The sequence below is a fragment of the Silene latifolia genome, chromosome 3 (genome assembly GCF_048544455.1).
Source record: "Silene latifolia isolate original U9 population chromosome 3, ASM4854445v1, whole genome shotgun sequence".
Lineage (NCBI taxonomy): Eukaryota > Viridiplantae > Streptophyta > Magnoliopsida > Caryophyllales > Caryophyllaceae > Silene > Silene latifolia.
The window spans coordinates 34082511-34092562 of NC_133528.1; positions in this window are offsets into that span (position 1 = coordinate 34082511).

The window sequence follows — 10052 nt, forward strand, 5'->3', positions numbered from 1 at the left end:
TTCCGGTCAAGGATCTGTTTAGGCACCTCAAGATAGAACAAGGACTCATCTAGCTTTATGTTCTCCACCTCTAACACATGTGACGGATCACTAACATACTTCTGCAGCTGAAACACATGAAACACATTATGTATCCTATCCAAAGCAGACGGTAAGGCCAACTGATAAGCAACCTCTCCAACATGGTCTAAGATCTCATATGGTCCGATGAACTTCTGACTCAGCTTCCCTTTCTTACCAAATCTCATGACCCCACGCATAGGAGACACTTTCAAAAGAACATTTTCCCCAACCTGAAACTCTATATCTCGCCGATGTAGATATGCATAACTCTTTTGTCGGTCCTGGGCCGCTCTCATCCTCTCTCTGATCAGCTTAATCTGCGCTACCATCTCATGTACCATCTCTGGTCCAAAAACCACTGCCTCAGTACTGTCATCCCAACAAATCGGACTCCTACATCTCCTCCCATATAAAGCCTCAAATGGCGACATGCGGATGCTGGTGTGATAGCTGTTGTTGTAAGAAAACTCAATCAAATCTAGCCTCTGTTCCCAGCTACCACCAAAATCCATCACACAAGCTCGTAACATATCCTCTAGAGTCTTGATTGTCCTCTCTATCTGACCATCTGTCACAGGATGAAATGTTGTACTCATCTTCAACGTAGTTCCCAAAGACTCCTGCAGCTCCTTCCAAAACCACGAGATAAATCTCGAATCTCTGTCAGATACTATATCCTTAGGCACCCCATGCAATCTCAGCACATTCTTCCGATAAGCCATAGCTAATTGTGCCTTAGTCCATGTATCTTTCATTGGCACAAAATGAGCTGACTTGGTCAGTCAATCCACTATAATCCATATCATGTTGTTTCCCTATTGACTCTTCGGTAAACCCACGATAAAATCCATAGAAATAGACTCTCACTTCCACTCAGGTACCTCTAAAGACTGAATCTTACCTTGTGGTCGTCGCTGCTCCCCTTTCACTCTCTGACATGTCAAACAACGGGCGACAAACTCAGCTGTTTCTTTCTTCATCCCAGGCCACCAGAAAGTCTTCTTCAAATCCTTGTATAGCTTGTCACCACCTGGATGTACCGAATATGGTGTGCAATGAGCCATTGTCATGATCATATTTTTCAACTCCTCATCATTAGGAACACAACACCTCCCATCAAACCTCAGACTACCATCTGTATAAATAGAGAATCTAGACACTGTCCCTTTCTCTACTCCAGCTCTCCACTCTACTATCTTGGGATCCAACACCTGTTTACCGCGAATATCATCATAAAGATCAGGCTGCACTGTCAAACATCCCATGGCATCCCCTTTCTGTATCATATGTATCCTGAACTTCCCAACCTCCTCTCTCAATCTCATCAAAGATATGGCTGTGCAGAAACAATGCACACTCTTCCTACTCAAAGCATCTGCAACCACATTGGCTTTCCCTTTATGGTAGATAATATCCATATCATAATCGCCAATCAACTCCATCCACCTCCTTTGTCTCATGTTCAACTCCTTTTGAGTGAAGATGTACTTGAGACTCTTGTGATCTGAAAATACCTTAAAGGTCGCCTCATATAGGTAATGTCTCCAAATCTTAAGAGCAAACACAACTGCACCCAACTCCAGATCATGTGTAGGATAATTCTCCTCATAAGGCTTCAATTACCTAGAAGCATAGGCAATCACCTTACCATTTTGCATCAACACACAACACAACCCATTCTTTGAAGCATCCGTATATACCTCAAAGTTCTCACTCCCTTCAGGCAATGCTAAGATTGGAGCTGTGGTCAAACGCTCCTTTAATGTTTGGAACGCCGTCTCACAACCCTCATCCCAACGAAACATGTTCTCTTTCCTCATCAAAGTTATCATAGGTCTAGCAATCTTGGAGAAATATTTCACGAACCGTCGATAATACCCAGCTAAACCCAAGAAACTCCTGATCTCACCTACATTCTTCGGTGCTTCCCACTTGGTAACTGCCTCAATATTTGCAGGATCCACAGCTACCCCTTATTTATAAATCACATGCCCCAAAAAAAGCAACTTTCTCCAATCAGAACTCACACTTGGATAACTTTGCATACAATTCATGCTTCCTCAAGGTCTGCAACACAATCCTCAGATGCTCCTCCTTAATCTTAGAAAAGACTAAGATGTCATCTATGAAAACCACCACAAACTTGTCCAAAACCTGACTGAAGACTCTGTTCATCAGAACCATAAACACGGCTGGTTCATTAGATAATCCAAACGACATCACCACATACTCATAATGGCCATACCTCGACGTGAAAGCTGTCTTTGGCATGTCCTCCTCTCTAATCTTCACCTGATGGTACCCCGACCTCAAATCAATCTTAGAAAAGACTGCTGCACCACTCAACTGATCAAACATGTCATCTATCCTTGGCAAAGGATACTTGTTCTTCACTGTCACTCTGTTCAGCTCCCTGTAATCTATGCACAACCTCAGGCTCCCATTTTTCTTTTTCACAAACAGAACTGGTGCTCCCCATGATGATACACTAGGTCTAATGTATCCTCTCTCAATCATATCATCTAACTGCTTCCTTAGCTCCTCCAACTCCTTAGGACCCATCCGATACGGTGCCTTAGAGATTGGCCCCGTCCCCGGTTTCAGCTCAACACTGAAATCTATCTCCCTCTTCGGTGGCAACCCCAGAATCTCCTCTGGAAAGACATCTGGAAACTCTCCCACAACTGGTATTTTCTCAACTGTCGGACTCTCCACTCTGTGATCCCTCACATGGCACAAAATCAACGGGCACCCCTTCCTTAGATAAGACTTTAAGGTCACAGCTGCAATCAAATTAACTTTGGGTTTGACAACAAACCCACGATAAGACACACTAATCTTCTTGTTGAATGCCCGTTGTATACGTCGTTGGTATAGTTGGACGTTGTGCAAGGCGTTGAGTCGTCGTTCGTCTAGAAGAGTGAGTTGTTCGTGCTTTCGACTGGTCCATTCCGCCTCAGGGACGTGACTCTCCAGAAGAATGCGTAGGGAAGGGACCTCTAACTCTACCGGTAGAACCGCCTCCATACCGTATGCTAGGTAGAAGGGTGTGGCACCTGTCGGTGTTCGGATGGAGATTCGGTATCCCCAGAGTGCGAATGGGAGTTTGCTCGGCCAATCGCGGTAGTTGTCTTGCATTTTCTTGATAATGGTGACAAGGGTTTTGTTCGCTGCCTCCACCGCTCCGTTAGTTTGGGGACGGTAGGGGGATGATCGATGTCGTTTGATCTTGTATTTGTCCAGCAAATCTTGAGTTTACGCCCGGAAGTGAGAGCCTTGATCGCTGATGATTTCATGGGGTACCCCATACCGGCAGATGATGTTGTTTTGAATGAACTTGGCCGCTTGTTTTGCGGTCAAGATTGCATATGACTGTGCTTCCACCCATTTGGTGAAGTAGTCGATGGCGACTAGGACGAAGCAATGCCCCTTAGTGCCTACCGGGTTGACTTTCCCGATGATGTCGATGCCCCAGGTTGAGAAAGGCCAGGGTGATGTCATGGTGTATAAAAGGGATGGTGGTATGTGTTCTATGTTGGTGAAGATTTTGCAAATGTGGCAATGTTTGACGTAGTTACGGCAATCGGCCTCCATGGTGGTCCAGTAGTAACCTAGCCGCATAATTTTCCGAGTAAGCATCATTGTACTCATGTGAGGGCCATATTCTCCATCGTGAACCTCTCCCATGACGTTTTTGGCTTTGTGATGGTCAATGCAAAGAAGGAGAATTCCTTGCGGTGTTCTTTTGTATAGTTGGTTTTGGTTTATCACGAATTGTGAGGCAAGCAAACGGATGACTCTTTGTTCTCTTTGATCAGAGTTGGGAGGAAATTCGTTTTTGGTTTTGTAATTGAGGATGGCTTGGTACCAAGGTTCATCATGGCTTTCCTCGCCATTGATAATGGCACAAATGTGGGCTGGCTCGCTTCTTCTCTCGACACATAGGGGCATCGATGTCATGTCGTCAGGTATGTTGACGAGTGCGGCAAGTTTTGTCAGGGCATCAGCAAGTTGATTTTCCTCTCGTGGCAAGTGGAGGTAGTCGATTTGGTCGAAAAATTCGGCCTCTTGATTGATCTTTGCTCGGTAGGGAGCTAAGCTGTAAGATCGGATTTTCCATGATCCAGACACCTGATTGATGATGAGTGGTGAATCGCCGTGGACCCTCAGTCTCTTGATGCCAAGTGTGATGGCCGCTTGTAGGCCGATGAGGCATGCTTCATATTCAGCGGCATTGTTGGTGACGGCAAAGTCTAGCTTGACCGAGATCGGAACATGTTCTCCCTCAGGTGATATTAGAAGGATTCCTACTCCGAAGCCTCTCAGATTAGATGCCCCATCGAAGTATAGGTCCCATGCGTCGGAGTCGGCACAAAGGATGTCTTCGTCAGGAAGTGACAATGTGTCGGTCGTTGGATCTTCGTTGACGGGATTTTCAGCTAGGAAATCGGCAACTGCTCTTCCCTTGATAACCTTGAGGCGTACAAATTTGAGATCAAACTCAGACAGCATGAGTGTCCACCTAGACAGCCTTCCGTTTAGTACGGGTTTTTCGAAGATGTATTTAACCGGGTCCATCTTGGAGTAGATGTCGACCATACTAGGGCAAGGCATGTCTTCTCCAGTTGGCTATACCTCGTCTCGTACTCAATGAACTTTTTGCTGATGTAGTAGATGGCTCGTTCTTCGTTGCCGACTGCTTGTGCTAACATTGTTCCCATGGCTGTGTTGGTAATAGTCAGGTATAGGGATAGAGGAATCCCCGGTTGAGGTGGCATGAGGACAAGAGGTTTGGATAGGATTTCCTTTATCTTTTCGAAGGCCTTTTGACAGTCGTCGTCCCAATCGGTGTGATCGGAGGTGCGAAGCTTTTTGAATATTGGTTCACAAATCATAGTGAGCTTGGCAATGAAGCGGTGGATGTATTGGACCTGTACGAGAAATCCCCGAATCTCCTTCTCGTTCCTAGGCCGAGACATTTGTTGAAGGGTTTTGATTTTGGTTGGATCAATCTCAATGCCTCTTTTGCTGACGACATGACCCAAGAGTTTTCCGGAGGTGACCCTGAATGCACACTTCTGAGGATTTAGTCTCATGTTATATTTTCGCAGACGAGCGAAGAACTTCCGGAGGGCATTGATGTGGCCGTCCCGTTCTTTTGATTTGACAATCATGTCATTGACATATACCTCTACCTCCTTGTGCATCATATCATGTAGGAGAGTGGTAGCGGTTCTTTGATAAGTTGCTCCGGCATTGATGAGGTCGAAGGACATGACCGTGTAGCAATATGTACCCCACTGTGTAGTGAATGCTGTCTTATGCATGTCTTCCTCAGCCATTTTAATTTGGTTGTACCCAACATACCCGTCCATGAATGATATGAGGGCATGTTCAGCGGTGTTGTCTACCAAAATTTCCACATGTGGCAAAGAGAAGTCGTCCTTTGGACTCGCCTTGTTCAGATCCCTGAAGTCGATGCAAACCCGAATTCTTCTGTCTTTCATTGGTACTGGCACAATGTTGGCCACCCAGTCAGAGTATTCAGACACTTTGATGAAACCAGCCTTGAACTGTTTATCCACTTCTTCCTTGATTTTCAAGGCCCATTCAGGACGCATCCGGCGTAGCTTCCGCTTCACAGGTTTGGCTTCGGGTTTAATGGGTATCCGGTGCTTTGCAATTTCCCTATCAATCCCAGGCATGTCTCTGTAAGACCAGGCGAACACGTCCTTGTATTCGTGGAGGAGTGCAATGAACTTTTGTCTTTCCGAGGGGTCCAGGGTTGTCCCTATCCTAAGTTCTTGAGGTGTGTTATCGGTTCCTACGTTAATAGGTTTGGTCTCCTCAATGATGGGGGTTCTGGTTTCCCATTTGTCAAGTTCTTTGGCTAAGTGAGGTGGGTAGTCACTCAAGTCAAATTCCTCATAGTCATTCAGAATTGCATTGCAGTTAAAATGAGACGAGTCATAAGCAAACTTAGCATTCATTAAGTTGACACGAGCGAAAAGCTCGGAGAGGACAGACATCTCGTGGTCAGTCAGAGGCGACACAACAGAGGAGGTAGCCCCTGGAACAGGCTCCAGGTTGTCACCTTTCATGGGAGTGGGGGTGACCCTAGTAGACTCAGCCTCTGAATCAGCCACGACTTTGTGATAAAATAGTGGGAAGGGGACCTTGACTGGGACATCAGAAGTATTAGGAGCTACGACAGACTCTGATTCTGACTCAGACTCAGACTCAGATTCTTCTTCACTTCCCCCTTTGAACATAGGGCCTTCTCCAGTTGTGATCTTGAGGATGCGGCCTTGGCGATCGGTCCACTTAACGGTCTTCCTCCAGCCTTGGGTAGCTTTATCCGGGTCAATGTCGTAGATCAAGGCGGTGGGATCAAATTGGTTGTCCTTCAGGGCGATGTTGATAATGTCCTCATAGTCGAGGTGCTTGATGTTATCCTCCCCAAAGAGGAGAGTGACAGCTTGTCCATCGAGGCATGACGACGGCTTAGACTCGGTTGATGCAGCTTCAGTGTTGTCAGGGATGAAGTAGCAGTCCTGGAAGACTTCCACACCCGGGTACCTAGCCTTGGCCACATAGTCATATATTGGCTTCGGAAAGCCATGGTAGAGCTCAGTTTCTCCCTCAGGGACAAAGTATCCATTGAGGGTGGGATGATAGGGACGGAGGATAACTCCGTGCTTCTTGCGCTTTCGAACTAGGAGGTTCATCTCCTGGATATCCTCATCAGTAGGTTCATATCCCAGTCCAAAGGGGATGTTGGGGACATTAGCCTGTTTCAAAAGAGGCAATGGGTCCTTCAGTGGATTGAGCGGCAAACCCGGGAAGTAACCCTGACGCATCATGATACGGTTGATTGTGAGGTTAGCGAACGGGTCACAATCAGAGGGTGTTGATTCATCAGTTATGGCATTCACGGCTTGGAAACCCCACATTTCGTTATCATCACTACTACAGATACAGGCTATAACAACGGTCAAAAACCGTTGTTATATAAAAAAGCGGACGTTGTTAAAGCGTCCGTTGTAGAAGGTTTTAACAACGGTTGGTTTACTTAACGAAACCGTTGTTAAAACTATTAACAACGGTTTTATGTATAAAAACCCGTTGTGGAAAGTGTGACTCAATTTTGGGGGGAAAGTTATAACAACGGGTTGTAATATACAAAACCGTTGTTATAACTAAAGACAACGGGTTGTTTCGCAATAACCGTTGTTGTTTGTTCTTAAAAAATAAAAAAAAATTAAATTAAATATTACTAGATGCATGCATAATTACGGCCTGTTAGAATTCCGATGCATGCATTATTACCGACATCATCCTTTGTACATATGAACGGATAATATGGAATGAGAAGGGTTAGTAATAGGATTTGAAGCAGCATTATTGAGAGATATGATGATGATTATTATGGCACAACTTCCTAACATATATATTAATTAAAAAGCAATTAACTCAACCCACACATTGCTTAGTATAAATACATTGCATATCTCAACTAACATTTCCATTATCTCATATATTCATCTCCAAACTCTAATCGTTAAAACAAACTCTACTTAATCTTTCAAATCAAACTCAAAAAACTCTAACAAAATGAATGATTTCATCCTAAAGACTCTTACCATGATCGAGAACAACAACAACTTCATCCGCCGGTTCCTCCATATTGAGGAAAGTTTCAGGAGCTACCTTGCGGAAGCTCGATCCGCATTGAAGCACGCCAAAGAAGATGGCTTGACGGAGCGGCGAGCGATTGCGGCTATATGACGATATAGCAAGCTGCTGAACGGAACCTCCAAATAGCCAAGGAGGAGAGGACGGATACGATAGAGCACAATAAGATCCTCCATGAAAATATAAGAATTGCATTTTTACATATGTAATTTTTTTTTTTAATTTATGTATTTATAAATATATATATATATATATTAATTATGTTTATCTTACTTCTTCATCTTGCTTCTTCATTGTTTTAGTAACTAATTATGCGAACAATACTTAAACAAATAACATAATGGTCGATAAAAACACATACATGCAAAAGAAATAAATAGAAAAAGAAAATAATGACGATGAAACTAACAGTGACGGCGAGATTTACCTGATAAATACAGAACGTAATAGACGATGAAATCACAGTGACGGCGAGAAGATAAAGCGACGATGAGAAAGAGAGAAATAGAGAAAGAGAGAAAGAGAGTGTGTATGTGTTTTGTGTTTGTTTGTCTCTTTGTGTTTGTGTTTGTGTATTAAGGGTTGTGTTTTGTGGTGCAGAAGACTTACTTTTGTGTGGTTTATAGTATGGAAGGTATTGACAACGGTTATTAAACAACAACCGTTGTGAAATATGTTTTAACAACGGTTGTAAAAAACACCCGTTGTTAAATAAGTTTTAACAACGGTTGTGCATGTGTGACCCGTTGTTAAAACTAATAACAACGGTTTTTATAACCATACCCGTTGTAATTGATTTTAGTAAAATTCGCGCCATACATTCTACAACGTCTATTGTGATTTTCGTGAATATTCGTTGTTAAAGGGGCGTTGTAGTTGCCTGGATTTGTAGTAGTGCACCCTCCTCAATGGCTTGGGAGGCCATTCCCTTTCTCATGACAGCTTTGATCGGGGAAGCAGGAATTGTGATCGTTTTCCTGTCGAAGGGGACCCTGATTTTCTGGTGGAGAGTCGAGGTAACTGCCTTGACGGCGTGAATCCAGGGACGTCCCAAGAGCATATTGAAAGAGGCGTCGATGTCGACCACCTGAAAACTGGTTTGTCTTTCCAGTGGTCCGGTTGTGACAGCCAGAGTGATGAGCCCTACGACCTTGCGATGAGTGCTGTCGTAGGCGCGTACTCCTTGATTTGTCGGGACCAAATCAGCTTCCCTAATACCCATCTTGTGAGCAGTCTTAAGAGGAATGACATTCACCGCGGATCCGTCATCCACGAGGACCATGGGTACATTTTTCTTGAGGCATTGTACGGTGATATACAGGGCCAGGTTATGATTGGCTCCGAACGGAGGGATATCCTCGTCGGAGAAGACGACCAGGTTGTTCAGATCAGGGGCGTCCCTTGTCATATGTGCCACTATTTCTTCATGGGAAGAGGTGGAGGGCACTGTTAACTTTCCCAAAGCCTGTAGCAGAGCCTGTCGATGCTCAAAAGACGTTGCGATTAGTTGCCAGATTGAGATTTCAGCTTTTACCTTCTGAAGTTGTTTAAGGATTGAATTCTCAGGAGCCCTTGGTTGAGTGTCCACCTCTGGGACGACTTGGTCATTCGTTGTTGGAACGACCGTTGGATTGTTCGGGTTCTGATAGGGACGTTCGGACCGGGTGAGGTGTCCGATCTCTTTTGCCTGCTTCTCTTTCCCTGGGATGATATAGACATCCTCAACATCATCTCTCCAGATGCCATTAATTTCGGAGTCTCGAGGGTACCTTGGAGGGGTATTCCTCGGTGGGCAGTTCTTGTGAGGGATATTTTTGTGAGGGTGGTTTTTGTGAGGGTGATTTTTATGGGGGGTAGTTATTGTGAGGGTAGTTATTATGAAGGTAGTTATTGTGAGGGTGATTTTCGTGAGGTCTATGCCAGAATGGTCGCGGGAGCAATCCATCCTGGTGTGGGTAGTTTTGAATGCTTGGGGAATTCTCCCTCGGGCGCGGTGGTGGAGGATTGAAGATAAGTCGACGGTAGGCGTCGTCAAGTCGGGTGATTCTCTCGGAGAGGCTGGCTATGGCCTCGTCAACCTGTTGGAACATAGTGAGCATAGTGGCAGCACTGAACACAAACACTCCGTCTGAAGGATCTTTTCCCAAAGCATTCACCTCGTCATCAACTGGCAGGATGAGGTGAGAGCAGTCCAAAGTCGCCTCATCGTCAGAGATAGCGTGGATTCCCAGAGGGTTCGTTTTGTTGTTCGGCTTAGTTAGTGGGGGTAAAGGCAAATCTCCTTTCTCAATCAT